This window comes from Anopheles coluzzii, chromosome 3 (assembly GCF_943734685.1).
Source record: "Anopheles coluzzii chromosome 3, AcolN3, whole genome shotgun sequence".
Classification (NCBI taxonomy): domain Eukaryota; kingdom Metazoa; phylum Arthropoda; class Insecta; order Diptera; family Culicidae; genus Anopheles; species Anopheles coluzzii.
Genome location: NC_064671.1, coordinates 4,644,241 through 4,658,509, shown reverse-complemented (window position 1 = coordinate 4,658,509; position 14,269 = coordinate 4,644,241). Strand labels below are relative to the sequence as shown.

Here is a 14,269-nt window from a genome sequence, read left to right as displayed (position 1 = left end):
AGGGAGCTGCGGGGTTTTCTGTGTGTCTCCAAAAACCCCGTTCATAACTTTTCCGGCCTTCCCTCCCTCTGAGCGCTTCTGAGACTCGTCATAATTTAACGGCTGTTGTGTATTAGAAACGAATCCGTCAACCCTTCTTGGCGTCGTTTCTTTCCCGTTTTCGGGATGAGTGCCAATTGTTAGGTCTCTTTCTACCTTCTGTCACCGCAAGCAAGCAGCCGCACACACACACAAACAAACTACCCCGCTTGAATAGCAATTGCCCCCGCGGCATCCACCTCCTTTTCTCCTACGCCAGAAAGGGCGAAGACCGATGGCACCATGCTGACGATTAAAAATCCTTGAATTAATTACTCGCAGTCTCCCAGTCTACGCCAACCGTCGTTCCTGGTTTCGCCAAACGATCATCGGCAGTACGTAGCTGTGTGCGAGTTCTTGGCAAGCTCTCTCGTCCTTTTGGAGTGTCTGCACTGGGAGCATTTGCGACTACAAACTCATCCACCGCGAAGCGCTTTAACGTGAGAACGATGTCTTCGCCGGGACGTCTTCGCCATCGTCGTCTTCGTCGTCGTCAATCGATGGATTCGGCGAATGAAAAGATGGTTTAGTAACACTTCACTTCACACACCGTTTTGGAGGATTGAGCATGTCGGTGCGGGTACAGCGGTTCAGCGGCGAGGAGCGTGCCAAACCTGATAGGGCCAACCAGTGTGCTGCCTAGACGCCAAGAGAGCATAAATCATTCGTTGGCTTCAATTTTCGCTAATCAAATTAAGTTTTAAGCAAAACCCCTTACCCCACCTAGCACTCCCGGTTGAAGGAGATGTAGTTGGAGGAGGATGAGTAGAAAAAATACCTCATCTGTGATTTAAACTACGGTAGAGATGACTCAATTTTGCACTACTTCCACTTCACTATCACATGTAAGCAGTGGGAAGGAAGTATAGCAACTTCCAGAGCGCCACTGGGTTAGCACGAAGCGAATTGCCTAACTCCGAACATCGGGAACGCGAAGGCAAACAACCAAGTGACAAGTGGCTGGTTAGCGGCAACCCCTTCCGCACAGGTACACTGTGCTCCGTGGCGGAGGGAGTCTTCCGGGATTGCCTTGAGCACAGGGCAGAAGGTAGGTAGAAGCGGTAGAACGTTTTGTGCGATTTCCCCTCTTCCGCACGCCTACACCCACACACCAAGTTCGTTCTTTCCTTGGTTACATAATTGTCAATTAGATTAAACCCTAGCCACCTTCCCCATGGGTGACTCATACCTTCGGGGCCAGCAACTTAAGCCACCGTTAAGAGGTAGGGGAGAAGTTCTTTCCAATATCCATTGGCAGGGGGCGTTTGGAGTGGTCGCGATTTTGTTTTTGGTTTTGTTTCGCCTTTACCAATTTGTGTCGTTTTATTAGCTTCTATTTACTTGCTGAAGGAATTTACTTTCATCGGTAGTGTCGGTAGTGTGTGTCAGCGAAATGAGGTGAAGGGGGGGATCTATACTAAGTACAATTTCACCACCCCATCATGTTCTCTCCAACCCCGACCGATCACGGAGAACTTTAGGTGCATTAGCGACCTTCTCTCCACGGCAGCGTGCACGGTACGTTCGTTCGTCGGTTCGTTCGATTAATTCAATTAAAGTCAATTACTCAGTTCCACCCTCGGGGGAGCAGCAGACACCTACCGGGTGTGCACGCGGCGGAAAAGGGGTTACGATGCAGCAGTGACAGCAACACACAATCACAATCGCTTACCTCAAGGCACAGCAGCAACTATGTAGTTTGGTACGCGAATTTCTACCACCATACACATGCAAGGAGACAACTGTTCACCAAGAGAAAGATGAAGCGTGCTCACCGTTTTTGCCACACTAGTTACAGTACACTGGAAAGGTACGTCGTTATTGCTTTACTGTTGTGGTTGCATCACAATCACTACTGTACGTGTATGGGCATGGAGAGACAGAGAGAGAGAGAGAGAGAGAGAGAGAGAGAGAATGGGAACTAATAGCCACGGTGCACGGTTGAAATATGATCTAACTAGATCCAGCAAACTTTCGCGATGGTAATTTCCTTCCGACTCATCATCGCGCCCCTGAAAGGTAGGCTACCCGTCCGACAGCGGCGAGATAGCGTCACCCAGCGTCAGACGCTGATGATGGAAACGCAAATCCTTTACGCCCTCCAGCAGTACCAACACCGATCGATAGTAATCGATTGGGACGCTCTGTTATGCAGTTTTGTCTTCTTTCTTTGCACTAAGGAACCCTCCCCCCTCAAAGTAGGTTATCAGTAGGTTATGCGCCTGCAAAAATAATGCGCACAAAACCTTTCTTCCTGCGAAAGAGGTAGATAAATTATTGTTTTCGCTTTGGTTTCGCGGTAAGAAAGGCATGCGCTTGAAGCACGTGGCCGGTGGTCTCACGGGAAAATTAGCAACTGAAGACGGTTCTCGTCCCTGCGTTCGTCACCGGCCCTGGGGCCCGGTTTTCGCATACCGCTAATTATTGGACCGTAGGGGCCATGTCATTGGCTCATCGTCGTCGCCATCATTGGGCCGGGAATCGATTGGGAGAGAGAGATTTAACAACGTGTCATTACGTATCTTGTCCCGCGTGCGGTGGGCCCGGGTTTGCGGTTTTCTGTGACACTGATAGACACTTGCAAGTGGCAGCACGGAGTGTGTGTGTCATAAGGGTTTATGCATGTTTCATTGAATTGAGCAGAGTAAGGAACGAGTAAGGCAGTCATTAGAGTGTGGTTAAAATAAAAGGAAAATATTACAATGTGCTGTATGAGCCCCCAACACTGTGAATTGTTAGGTGTAATAGAACGTACTATTGAGTGTATAATTTGTGGTAAAAAAAGATGCTTTGTTTTTAGCTCTATCAGAGAGGCGCTCCCTTAGAACATTGCTAACACATTCCTATTTCTTCATCCGATACGTTCACTGAAGCATAGAGTGCCTCAAAACCGGAGGTCAACTTCCGTCGGTGAAGCAAACTTCGCGAAACGATGTGCGTAACTAGAGATTCGACGGAAAGATGACACATCATTGGCTCACTGTTTGCTATTTCCAGCATTGCTGGTAGTGTGAAATCAAGGGGCTACATCCGTAACCGTGCCCTTCATTTCCTCCCAGCATGGCACAGTTTGCTTCCCAATGGGAATTAAAATCACAAATCTGGTAGTTTGCTTTTTGCATGGCTCGCAAACAACGCAAAGAATGCCTGTTTCCTGCTCGTTCCGTTCTGGCCGTTGCGCGTTAAACGAAGGGTTGCTTTTTAATCCTCCCGAACCAATACACCAACGCTAATGGCCAATCTCGACATCGATACTTGTGCCAAACAGGAAAGAAGATACGCAACGCAGCAGCAGCAGCAGCAGCAGCAGCATCATCATCGGCGACCCTATTAAAAAGTGGGCGAAAAGTAGAACATTTGGAACAATTGCAAGAATCCCATTTAACCCAGGCAGGGCAAAAATTACCCATCCTCCGGAGATCCTAATCGAAGAGGGAAGCGTGGAGAACAACGCAGAACAACTGCCCCGCTCTGTTGCGAAATCGTTGCACAATGGCCAAAACGTCACACGCGACCAAAACGAGTGCAATTGAAGGGCGTATCGACGGGATAGGCACAAACGAGAGAAAAAAAAAACTCGGGAACTGCTCTCCCACCGCTGTGTCATAAACACAGACACAAATTCAATGAAGAATTCTCGGGGAATTGAAATCAAATCTGAAGAAAAACTGGGGTAGAAAAGTGGGTACTGTTTTTTTTGGTCCATGCTCGATCGTTGGGCGTTGCAAGGGTCAGAGCAAGGGGTGGTGGGTTGTCACTTTCCCAAAAGCAAATCGCACCAAACCATCTTAACCTGGGCAGTATGTGTGTGTGTGTGCACGCGGCAAGAGGAATGGTGCAGCAGACCCGGAAATCGATCGCATCGTTTGCCATTGTTGTCCTTCGATTTCCCGTGGGTTGGCCCGTGGCCATTTGGTACGGGTCGAACGCAAAAAAGGGGTGAAATATTTGGCAATGGTATGTTGTATTGATTTTCGTTTGCAACGAATAGAAATTATTATTTTACGAAAAAAAAAAACTGGAGGAAAAACGAGCATAATGAGAAGCAAAGAAAAACTTCAAATCTTGCATTGTTTTTTTCTGCGGGACTGTTTTCCATCTTACGAAAAGTTGAAGAAGAGTTGGTTCCAGCGCTTTCGCGCGCACTCTCTCAGCCGAGTTTATCGGCTTTCCAGCTGAAAGCCACCCACGGCGGCATCGACCGGCGAAAGGAGATTTATGACATCAACCAGGACACACAGCTCCACAACAGCTGACTGACAAGCGAGCGCACGAGAGAGAGAGAGAGAGACAATGAGAGAGAAAACATTCCTTTTTCGCGCCAGCAGCCAGAGCAGTTGAGCAGTTGCGAGAGCAGGGAAAACGCCAGCATCACGCGGAAAACGGACGAACGAGATTGAGCGTAATAAAAATAACAGCCTTCAAGGCGAGATGATGCAAGTGGCAAAAATCGCAAAAGCGGAAAACCGAACTTTTCCCCCGAACCCTGCAGGGTTAGGAATTGGGGGAATGAAAAAAGAAGCTAAAAAACACACACATACGCAGGGAAACCCGGCTTCGGATTTACCCTTTTTTTAACGCTTTTCATCATTGGACATTGGCGACGGGGACTGTGGGGTCGTTAGCGCGTCCTTTAAAGCGCTGCAGGCCATCGGTACATCGGAGTTATTGATTAATCCGATTCCGAGGGTGTTTTCCGATCGATAGGATGGATCGAAGGGGGTGTTTGATAGTTTTGTGCAAAGGGGTGTGCGCGTTTTGAGGACACAATGCACTGTTCTAAATCTTCTCCTTCGCCATGGCAACGGATGGCCAGATGCGGTGGATGTAATGTGAGAAGTCGAACGAAACACACTAGCTGCTGGACGAGATTTGTGGTCGATGGGAGGGAAAAATAATGGATGTGAAGAAAAAAGTGATACCTCGGGACGGTTCTACTGCGTCTTTGATGCACCGAGGGGTGTGCATTAGGCAATTCGAGGCAACACTTGCATGCACAGAACAATGGCTGTCCCGGTACGCTCACTTGGACCGTTCACTTTGGCAGGCGTTGTGATTATGGTTCGCTGTTTTTAACGCACCCTCGCGCTCAACATAGTCACCATCGCCGGGGCCTGCCCAACGCAATTAACACATTTTGCTTTCAACACACACTGAAAAATTGAAATTGTTTGAACGTTTTAAATTGATGCAAAAATGGAATTAAACAACACAAAAAAACGCAAACAGGAAAGCCGTTTCCCTTCACTGTGCACTGTGTCTTTTTCCACCATGTTTTCTCACTTGATCTCGCAAACGTTGATGAATGCCGCTTTTTTTAGGGTACCGTTTTCTGTACATGCAAACTCTCTGCTCTGTTCCGGCACTAACCATTCACGGCAACGAAATTGGATCACATACACAAGACAAATAAAACAGTAAAAGCACCACAAAATAATAAACGCCTTCTTCCTTGTTCCACTGCTCCCTATCGCTAGCCGCGCTAGCTGATATGCACAATATTTCTCCCCCCCCCCCCCCCCCCCCCGAGAAACTACACAATCAAACACACATACACACACACACACAAATGCAAGTATACAGACACAACCACACACACACCCGCCTAGATCCCCCGACCGTGGAGAGGAAGCAAAAACGCACTACGCTACGCAAAAGGTCCATCCATACACACACACACACACACACACACACTAAAATTAGGGAATGTGTGTTGTGCATTGCACACTTTGATCACTCTTGGTTCAAATTTTTCATAATCAAAATCAATCAACTTTGTTGCAGACGGGGTTGATGCAATGAGGGAGTTAGTTGGTGGTGGACCCAAAGGGGAGTGTACGCGATGTACATAAAGTGTGAGTTGAGAGAAAAAAAATTGATTAACTACCCTTGTTTCTTTTGTTTGCTCCGTTTTCTGATACTATCAAGGTGCAGCATAGGCATATTGTACGTGCGCCCAACCCGGGCTACTATGATTTGTTCGATAGTTATCGGGGTGGTTAAAATAGGCACCAGGTTTTGTTGCTTGTTTCAAATTGGCCGTTTGCCTTCGGCAGCGTAAAATTAATTAATAAACAAAAGCTAAGAAAAATAAAAACATTCCTATCGCTGCGATAGTGATGCAAATGTGTGCCCAACAGCGATGCAATTAAACCGATATTGGAAGCATTTGGTATAATCGCTCTAAAATTTTACAGTTTGTTCACGATCAACAAAGTTTAGGTGTTGCTTTGCAAGATGCGCCGAGTGATCTAGCGATGGCGAGATTGCGTGCGAGGCACAAAACGGTCCCGGAGAAGCCGAGGGCCGGTTGTTGAAGATAAGCGAATTTTGGAACTGTCCCTTATCATAGCCCTGGTTTGGGCTCAGGGGATAGGTATACGCATACACACCGACAATCACACAAACACACACACAAACATACACAGGTAATCAGGCAGCGGTGACAACGGTGACGAAGGCACAAAATAATAATTAATTTGATTAAACGCACAGGGAAGGGATTCAGCTGGATAACGTGGCGATTCGGTTATTGATAACTTCCAAGCTGCATCGGCATTAGGCGCTTATAAGCTCTGTACGCGAATGGGGCGTGAGGTTTTAAGCCGGGACATTAATGATGCACCATTTTTCTTGTGTCTTCACTGCAGGGGGCAATGACGCGTTGCGTCGAATTTCCCTAAAATACCAAAGCACCGATGCACAAACACTGAGAAATGATTAGAATACGGTCATATTGCATTACATTGCAAGAACTATTCACTTATTTAGGTAATCAGTTATTAAACATCCTTGTATGCAGTGTTTTATTTAAGTTTTACTGAATTTTTCACTTTAGCACTGCACTACTACATAGTTTAGAGGAATTGCACCATGAGGATCACTTGAGTGTGCAATTGCCCAATTATTCGTTTGGAAGTCACAAACTTGTCACAAAAACATCAGCTTCTTCTAGCACCGTTTTGAACCGTTTTTTTTCCACTAATTTTCAATCTTTTCCCAAAAAACAAACGATCAACACTGTAACAACTTCCAACAATTACAACGAACACTTGTCACACTTACACATTTGCTGCTTGCTCTCAAACGCCCACCACTGCCGGCTGAATTTCGGACACGTACGCAACGTGTGTGGCTGTGTGTTTGCGCAAAACGCTAGATTCGCAAAACTAGATCAATTGGCCAAGTTGGACAATACGAACTCCAAAAACCGTGCACACTGACGCGAAACCCGCGCGCGCCTTTGCGCAAAAATTGCACCGGACGTGCGGTTTGTGTGTGTGCGGGTGTGCGGGTCTCCGGTTTTTTGCAGAAGCTGCCCGTGGGCTGTTGTTTTCTTTCCTCCGGCGAGCTTTCGAGATTTTGTGGTTGACGAGACGCGCTGCCTGGTGGGCACACCGGAACGCACGCGTGTGTGTCCGCACGGCAAGAGCAGTTGCTACAAACAAAATTTGCTGCCCGAAGTTGGCTGCGTACAGAGGCCGCATACACTGAGTCCGGTGTGTACACCCCGTGCTGGTGCCGAAGACTGCCGGAGCATAATGTTTTTTTGTTGTTGCTTCCCTGCTGCTGCTGCTGCTGCGGGGTTTGGTTGTGTGCGGCTGTACGGTTGTGAGTAGGCTGTGGAAGCGAGAGATTGCGGCTGCTCTTTCTCTCTCTCGTTCGGGCTCCGCACGAGCGGCACGAACTGCCGCGTGTTTTTAACGCACACCACTGTACGCTTAGATTAGACATCCCTAGCCGTACGGGAAAAGGCTGTAGCGATTGTTTAGGAAGTTAGCTGAGGCTTAGCATAACAATTTGAATCACTTTATTTATAAACTAATTTTTGGTGAAGATTTAAGCATTGTTCATAGCAAAACTGTTATTAAATCTAATATTTTTGTAACAATTTGATTTTGAACTATTAAAATATCCTCTCAGATTACGATACTTTTCTTCACCAGCAGCAGCAAACAGTAAGCTCAAATAATGTGCCGGAGGAGAAGTGTTTTACCATTAGAAACTGACAGCATCATACCGAGCATAGCCGTACTAACACAGCGCGTTGAAACGGGACAAACAGTGTAACACGTTAGCGAAGGTTTTTGGCATTTAGTTTGTTGGTGTGATGCTGCTGCTGCTGCTACAATTACTAAAACAATTGAACATGCAAAACAATGCCCACCGAAAAAGCCTTGTTGGCCTCGTTATTAGCCGTTGAATTTCGCAACCGAATGTCACAAAAGCGGTGGCGTTAAATAATTGTGGGAAATGGTTTATATCGGAATCTTTTCACAACAAACAAGCGTGTGGAGATAGAAATGCATCCCGAATTGATTGATCAAGTGGTACGCATTAGCGCTGTTTGGTTGCGCTTGTCGCTTATGTTGCGAAGCGCTCACAGGAGACAGGCACAGCATCCGCCAACGACGTTTGAGTGGCGCGTTACTGCCTCCTTCTGCTGCTGCTGCGAGTGAGTGATTTAATGTGTGCGTTTTGCAGCTTTTCGGAGCTTGGACAAAACAACCGAACCCGGAACAATATCCCACACTCATCGAGACGCACACTATACTAGCTAGAAATAAATATTAGTGCCGCCACACAAATTCAGCGTGTTGCACACGCCGCGAGTGACACAATATTGCTCCCTTCTCCGTTTAATCGACTGCACACCGATGCACTTTAGTGACGGAAGCGCAGAAGAAATGCGTTGCAATCGTTGGACAACGATTTTGAACTGATTTATCTTTCCATCGAAATGGACTCCAACTTCATCGACCGAGGCCGTTATTGTTATCATCCATCCGTTCAGCTTAGCGATACGGTTTCATCTCCCAAAAAAACGGCCTTACCCCTTTTTAGGGTTGCATAACGAGATGCATTCAACTGGGTGTTGTTTGGCGCTTTTTCGTTAGTTCAACGCCAAATGCGTGCGTGCAACATAAAGATAGCCACTGCGAGCCATACGAGATGTAACACGTAAAATCCACTTTCTCTTCGGCTAGACGGCTATCTTTTGAATGAAACGCAAGAAAGCTAGTTGGTGGAAAAAGAAAAGAAGAAGCAGAGTTCGAATAAAACCGAACGCTTTCAAAATCGGCGCACAGTTGAGTAATGAAGTAGGAAGTTAATTAAAAGTGTGTGGGTTTGAACTTATTTGAAAAGCCTGCCGTGGTGGTAGTTGATGTGGGTTTTGCGTTTAATCAAAAGCCGCATGCTTTAGGTGGAGTGGAGTTTGCGTAAGCTATGCGTTTCTTTTGATTGGACGTTATTAAATGAAAATCCTAATCAACAGGCAGCCGCAATTTCTTTAGAGTAAAATACATTTTTGTATTATAGCCAAAGAAAGGCACAAATGATGGTTTTTGTTTTCCAAAAATGAAATGCTTCCCTTACAATACATGCTTGCAGTTGGTAAGTTTCTGTTAGCGAAAAGAAACAAGTCATCGAGCATAAAACAAGAAAATATACCTGGCGTCATTCTTATCCGATTTCTTGGTGCAGCGCGGTAACAATTCGTTCTGCAGCATTCTTCAGGCACCACTTGCGCAGCAACAGCGCACGATCCGATACGATCGTGATTAGTCTCAAATATCACCCCGATGCCCGGAAAGTTGCCCTCTCTCTCTCTGTGTATGTCAGCCTGCAGAATGTACAATTCATTTGTCAATGCTTGAGAAGGGATCGAAGAAAGGCCCTGTGTCAACCATAGAAGCATAGGACGTTTTTCTGCTGTTCTTCCCTCCCTCTGGTAGACCTGTACCCTGCCTGATAGCTGGTGATGAAGTACAGCCGAGTAAAGTAAGAGCAACTGATCCTTAACTTCAAACACTTTCACCTGCAACTGGCAACGGGCTGGTGCGGACGGTGTAGGTGGATTCGGACAGAAATGCGTAAGAGATGCAGCGGAACCGAATTAACGACCGAATTGAACCCATAAATCAGACGTGAGAAATGGAAGGTAAAAGCCGGATTGTGCAAAGAATGGAACAAAAAGGGAGCGATGGTTTGGAGGGCCAGACAGAAAAAGGACATGCTGCAATGAGAATGTGTATGAGGGGCTCTGTGCTCTGTGTTTGGGCTTTTGATCCCGTGAGATTGAGAACGATCCTGTGGAGTTTCTATTCTGTTGTGAGTGGCTTCTGTTTGCGACTGTGACAATTACTGTTTGGTGACTCTTTTAGTTCTTATAATACAAATTGTAAGATTGTTTTCCGTATTATAAGAACATTTCTAACGGTTTCAAAATTCCCAATCATTCCAGCTAAATGTGAGTGCGGCTAGCTGCAACTCACTGCTACCCTTCGCAATGAGTTGCTGCAGCTCGTGTCACTCACGAAGCAAAAAGGGGAGCAATATCTCACGCGCTGTACACACAGCATCGTATGCATCCAAGTCGCTCCATGAAGCCCTCCCTTCTAATGCTCGCACACAGACACACATGAAGCAAACAAACAGACAGCATTAGAAACGGAACGTGCGCATGTGTGTGCGAAATGGTGAGAGTGTTGCGTTTTGGAGCCACGACCGTCAATCGAAAAGGGGAGAGAAAGAGAGAGAGAGAGAGAGTACGTGAATTTGAAATTACCATCTTTTATTAGTTTTTCCCCTTTTTGGTACGTGCGTGGTACGTCTTCGGCGTATCGTGCTCGCTCTTTGCCTCTCTTTCTCTCATGCACATACACATACACGGTTTCTAACGCTTCCTTGTCGCGCAACCATAATCGGCGGGGTTTTGGAGAAGCTGCTCCATCGTATCAAAAAGCCCCCCAAAGCACTCGCATCGCCTGCTGTGACGTAAGCTCTCATCTTTACCGCTTCCAACCCCTCTGCTACATACACTCACACACACACACTCGCATACACTCTGCAACAATTGAAGCAGGTGCAGCATCAAATACACAGGTGTGAGCGAGGTGAAGCGAGCTGCGTTAGTGCACACACACACACACACACACACGCACACACACTCTTGCTCACTCTGCATAGTACATTGGGTGGGGAAAAACGGGCAACGCGCAAGTACGCGTCTCGCTCTTGCACTGAGCCGAAAATTAATGCGTACCCGCCGGGGCCGCCCGGTACGAAGCGCAATGGATCGCGCGCGCGGTGATGATCGCGCTTTGTTCGGCCCGCTGGTGGGGGGTGGGGGTGGGGGGGGGGTCGCATCTTCGCTGCCCCTAAAGTGCCTTGTGTGCGGGTCCGTCCACCAATCAGACGCCGACGGTTAATTTTGTTTTCCTTTCCTAAGCACAACGCAATTTCGTTTTGCCCTCCCACCCCATGTGATTCGCGTGTGTGTGCGCTGGTTGTGTATGCGGCCACCCTGCTTCACTCGCTTGCACCACTACCCCCCGTGTACATTACCCCTGCTGCCAAGGAGTTTAGATGGCGCCCCGGTTCGTGTTTTTGTGGGGAGGAAGGTTAAACGCATCCAAGCGATTCGTTTACGGTTTTTGGTGGCATTTGTTTTGGGGGTTTTTAGGAAATTTTGGAAGCTGAAAGATTTGGTGTTGGTTTCAATTATTGAATTGCATTGCAAATGTCTACTCTACGCGTCAGGCGATGAATAAACAAAGCACTGTATTACGAAAATTATTGGGAAAGCATTTAAAAGATGCGATTGAAATTGAGTCTAAATTTTAATTTAATTCAAAACTAACCTTTCTAGATGAATCTCTCGCGCGCTCATGAGCTTCTGCTTCGCGAAATCACCACCAAAGACACAAAATAAAACGCAGAAATGGAAGAAAATAGAAAACATTTAACGATCGTGCGGGATGCTGGGCGACGATCGAGACCTTCTGCTGCGTCCGCACAGTCGTACAAGCGTACACGCTGGTTAAGTCAACCAGAGCAAGCAAGACAGCGCTTAGACGTTAGAAAGAAGAGCCAACAGGAAGAGAGTAATGTCCATGCGGACGGAAATGTGGGTCTGTGGCGTTGTCGCGTTGTTTGGTTTATTTCGATCATGGAGAAATTTTTATTTTTATCTCAAACATCTCGGCCGTTTGGTGGCAGTTTGAGAGGGCAGTGGCGAACAAAGTGTAAAGAGCTGAGATAAGACGATCGGTTGAAACGATGGAATGGCTATGAAATCTTTGGTGTGGCAATTAAAGCTAGGAATAAGTAGTAATTTAGTTAAGATTCATCAATTTTTCTATAGTTTCAATACAAACTAACCGACATGAATGTCATGAATGTGCATTTTTCTTATGAAATTACTCCATCTCTCCCTTCCTACTGGTGTAACTAATTATTTACCACTATGTATGTCGGTTTGTTGGTCAGCAGGAACTTCAAAGCTTTCCCCCTTTCGCAAAAGCCTCCCTGTGACCGTGACCATGATTGGATTAACTTTGGGCTTGCAAAACGGCATTACAACTTGTACGAGATCGCGCACGCCACCCTGCCGTACGAAGTACTGCTGCGCCCTGTGTTGGTGTTGCTGCAAGGTTTCTGGCACAATTTGTTGCCAAACACAAGAGCCGCACACACGATGTGGCCACCGTTGTCCTTCGGGGAACCCATCAATTCGGTGTCCCGCTGGCCGCATGGCCGAGAGGGATGCCGTGACCAAAGCAAAGAACAATGCATCGGTCAGCGCCGGGGACCCAGGTCCGCGGTGGTGCAGCACACCGTGACGAGCTTTCCGTCGAGGTATTATGCGTTGTAATGCCCCGGCTAATCCTGTTATGTTATTGCAAAAGCCTGCGAAGCGGAGGAAAGGGTTACTTTAGGGGCTTTTTTTGCGATTTTTCTTTTGTTTTTCGAACCCACCCCAGGAGTGGAAGGCAAGCGGCAGACACAAACGTAATACTGCACCGCACACACATGTGTGTGTGTGTGTGTGTGTGTGTGTTTGGGTGCTTTATTTTTCTGTGTCGCTTTGCGCCTCTGACGCTGATCGGTGTGCCGCTTTTTAAAGGATCGTAAAGTTGAACCAACCACCCAAGAGAGAGCTGCCGGGGCAAAAAGGATGGTCATACAAATCGATCGAGTCTCTCTCTCTCTCTCTCTCGCTTGAAGATCTTCTGACCGTTTTGGCCGACCGTTGCAAACTGTTTACGGCCATAAACGCAAACACACCCGGATGATGAGCAGATCGCTAAAAATGGCCATAAAGTGCCGTTTTCCAACCTCCACACAAAAAAAGGGTTTTGCTGTACGATCTTTGGCTAAGGATAAGAAGCGCTTCGACCCGGTCCACCTGAACGCTCGTGCTCGAATGGTTGTGTTTGTGTGCATTTTGTTGTTTGTTGTGGACAGGGTTCGTATTAGAACGGGGCTGCACACAGGGATCGGGAGGAACTTTCAAACAGTTCTAGGAATGCAAAAGGAACGAAAGCTGGGCTTGAGATCAGTGGAAAAAAGGGATCGTAAAAAGGGCCGTGCAGTGTGCAGGTACCAAGAATCTGGATCTCTGGTGGCGGCTGGTAAAAGAGATTGATTTAGAAAATAAAGTGAACCAAGCCATGAGCTTTCGGACTTGGGCAATCATGGAATAATGGGCTGAAAGAGGCTGTGTTTGGAAATCAGATATGATTATAACACTCATCTTTTGTAGAAGTGTTTTACGGGGAGGATTGCAATAGGTAAGTGTTGAAAGAAAAGGAAATTGAAGGAAGAAATGCTTATTGAACTCACTGCACTGATTGAAAGTTTAGATACTGTCAATAATTTTGAAGAAATGGGTTTATGCCTGTTTATTGGAGAATAGTTCTGATGCGATAATGCAAGAAGGAAGGAATGTTAAGATTGTTTTGAGTCTGTAGGAAAGCCTCATTAGAAACATAAAAACTCGCAGCTAGTCACAATTAAATAGGAAAAAATGTGTTTTGCCAAAATGACTGTCAAATTTAAATGATATTTTTATCATTAAAAGAATGATTTAAAAAGTAGATTTTTACGTGCCATTTACCATTCTACCTCCAACTGAGATGATGCCTAAGAATGCTAAAAAAAAACCTCTTGGAAGAACGTGATAGGACAATAAAAAGTACATTTGCCCAAAATTACCCGACAAACAAGGTAGTCAATCACACCTGAGCTGCTTAAAAAATGTTCCTATAAATGACTTTTAGACTTACACAAAAACCCAGAAAGAGAGGCCTCCATACCAACAATGGGTAAGTAAATCTGCCGGTACGTCATTTGCAAGGGTCAAGCAAAAAAAAAAAAAGAAAAAAAGGTCGATAATCATTAGATG

General features: G+C 46.3%; 2 protein-coding genes across 9 annotated transcripts in view; one reads left to right on the top strand and one right to left on the bottom strand.

The window, feature by feature from the left end:
* LOC120954873 (protein abrupt) overlaps positions 1-7,628 on the bottom strand; it is a 109,732-nt gene extending 102,104 nt beyond the window's left edge. For 4 of the 8 annotated variants that reach the window (XM_049608578.1, XM_049608576.1, XM_049608575.1 and 1 more), the window contains exon 1: positions 7,144-7,628. The gene's annotated coding sequence lies outside the window, so the exon portion shown is untranslated. Of the gene's footprint in view, positions 1-5,000; positions 5,232-7,143 lie in introns of all 8 variants that reach the window. The other 4 variants (XM_049608579.1, XM_049608581.1, XM_049608580.1 and 1 more) reach the window with 2 other exon arrangements.
* LOC120955667 (ejaculatory bulb-specific protein 3-like) overlaps positions 1-14,269 on the top strand; it is a 322,541-nt gene that overhangs the window by 203,703 nt on the left and 104,569 nt on the right. The gene's annotated exons all lie outside the window — the stretch shown is intronic.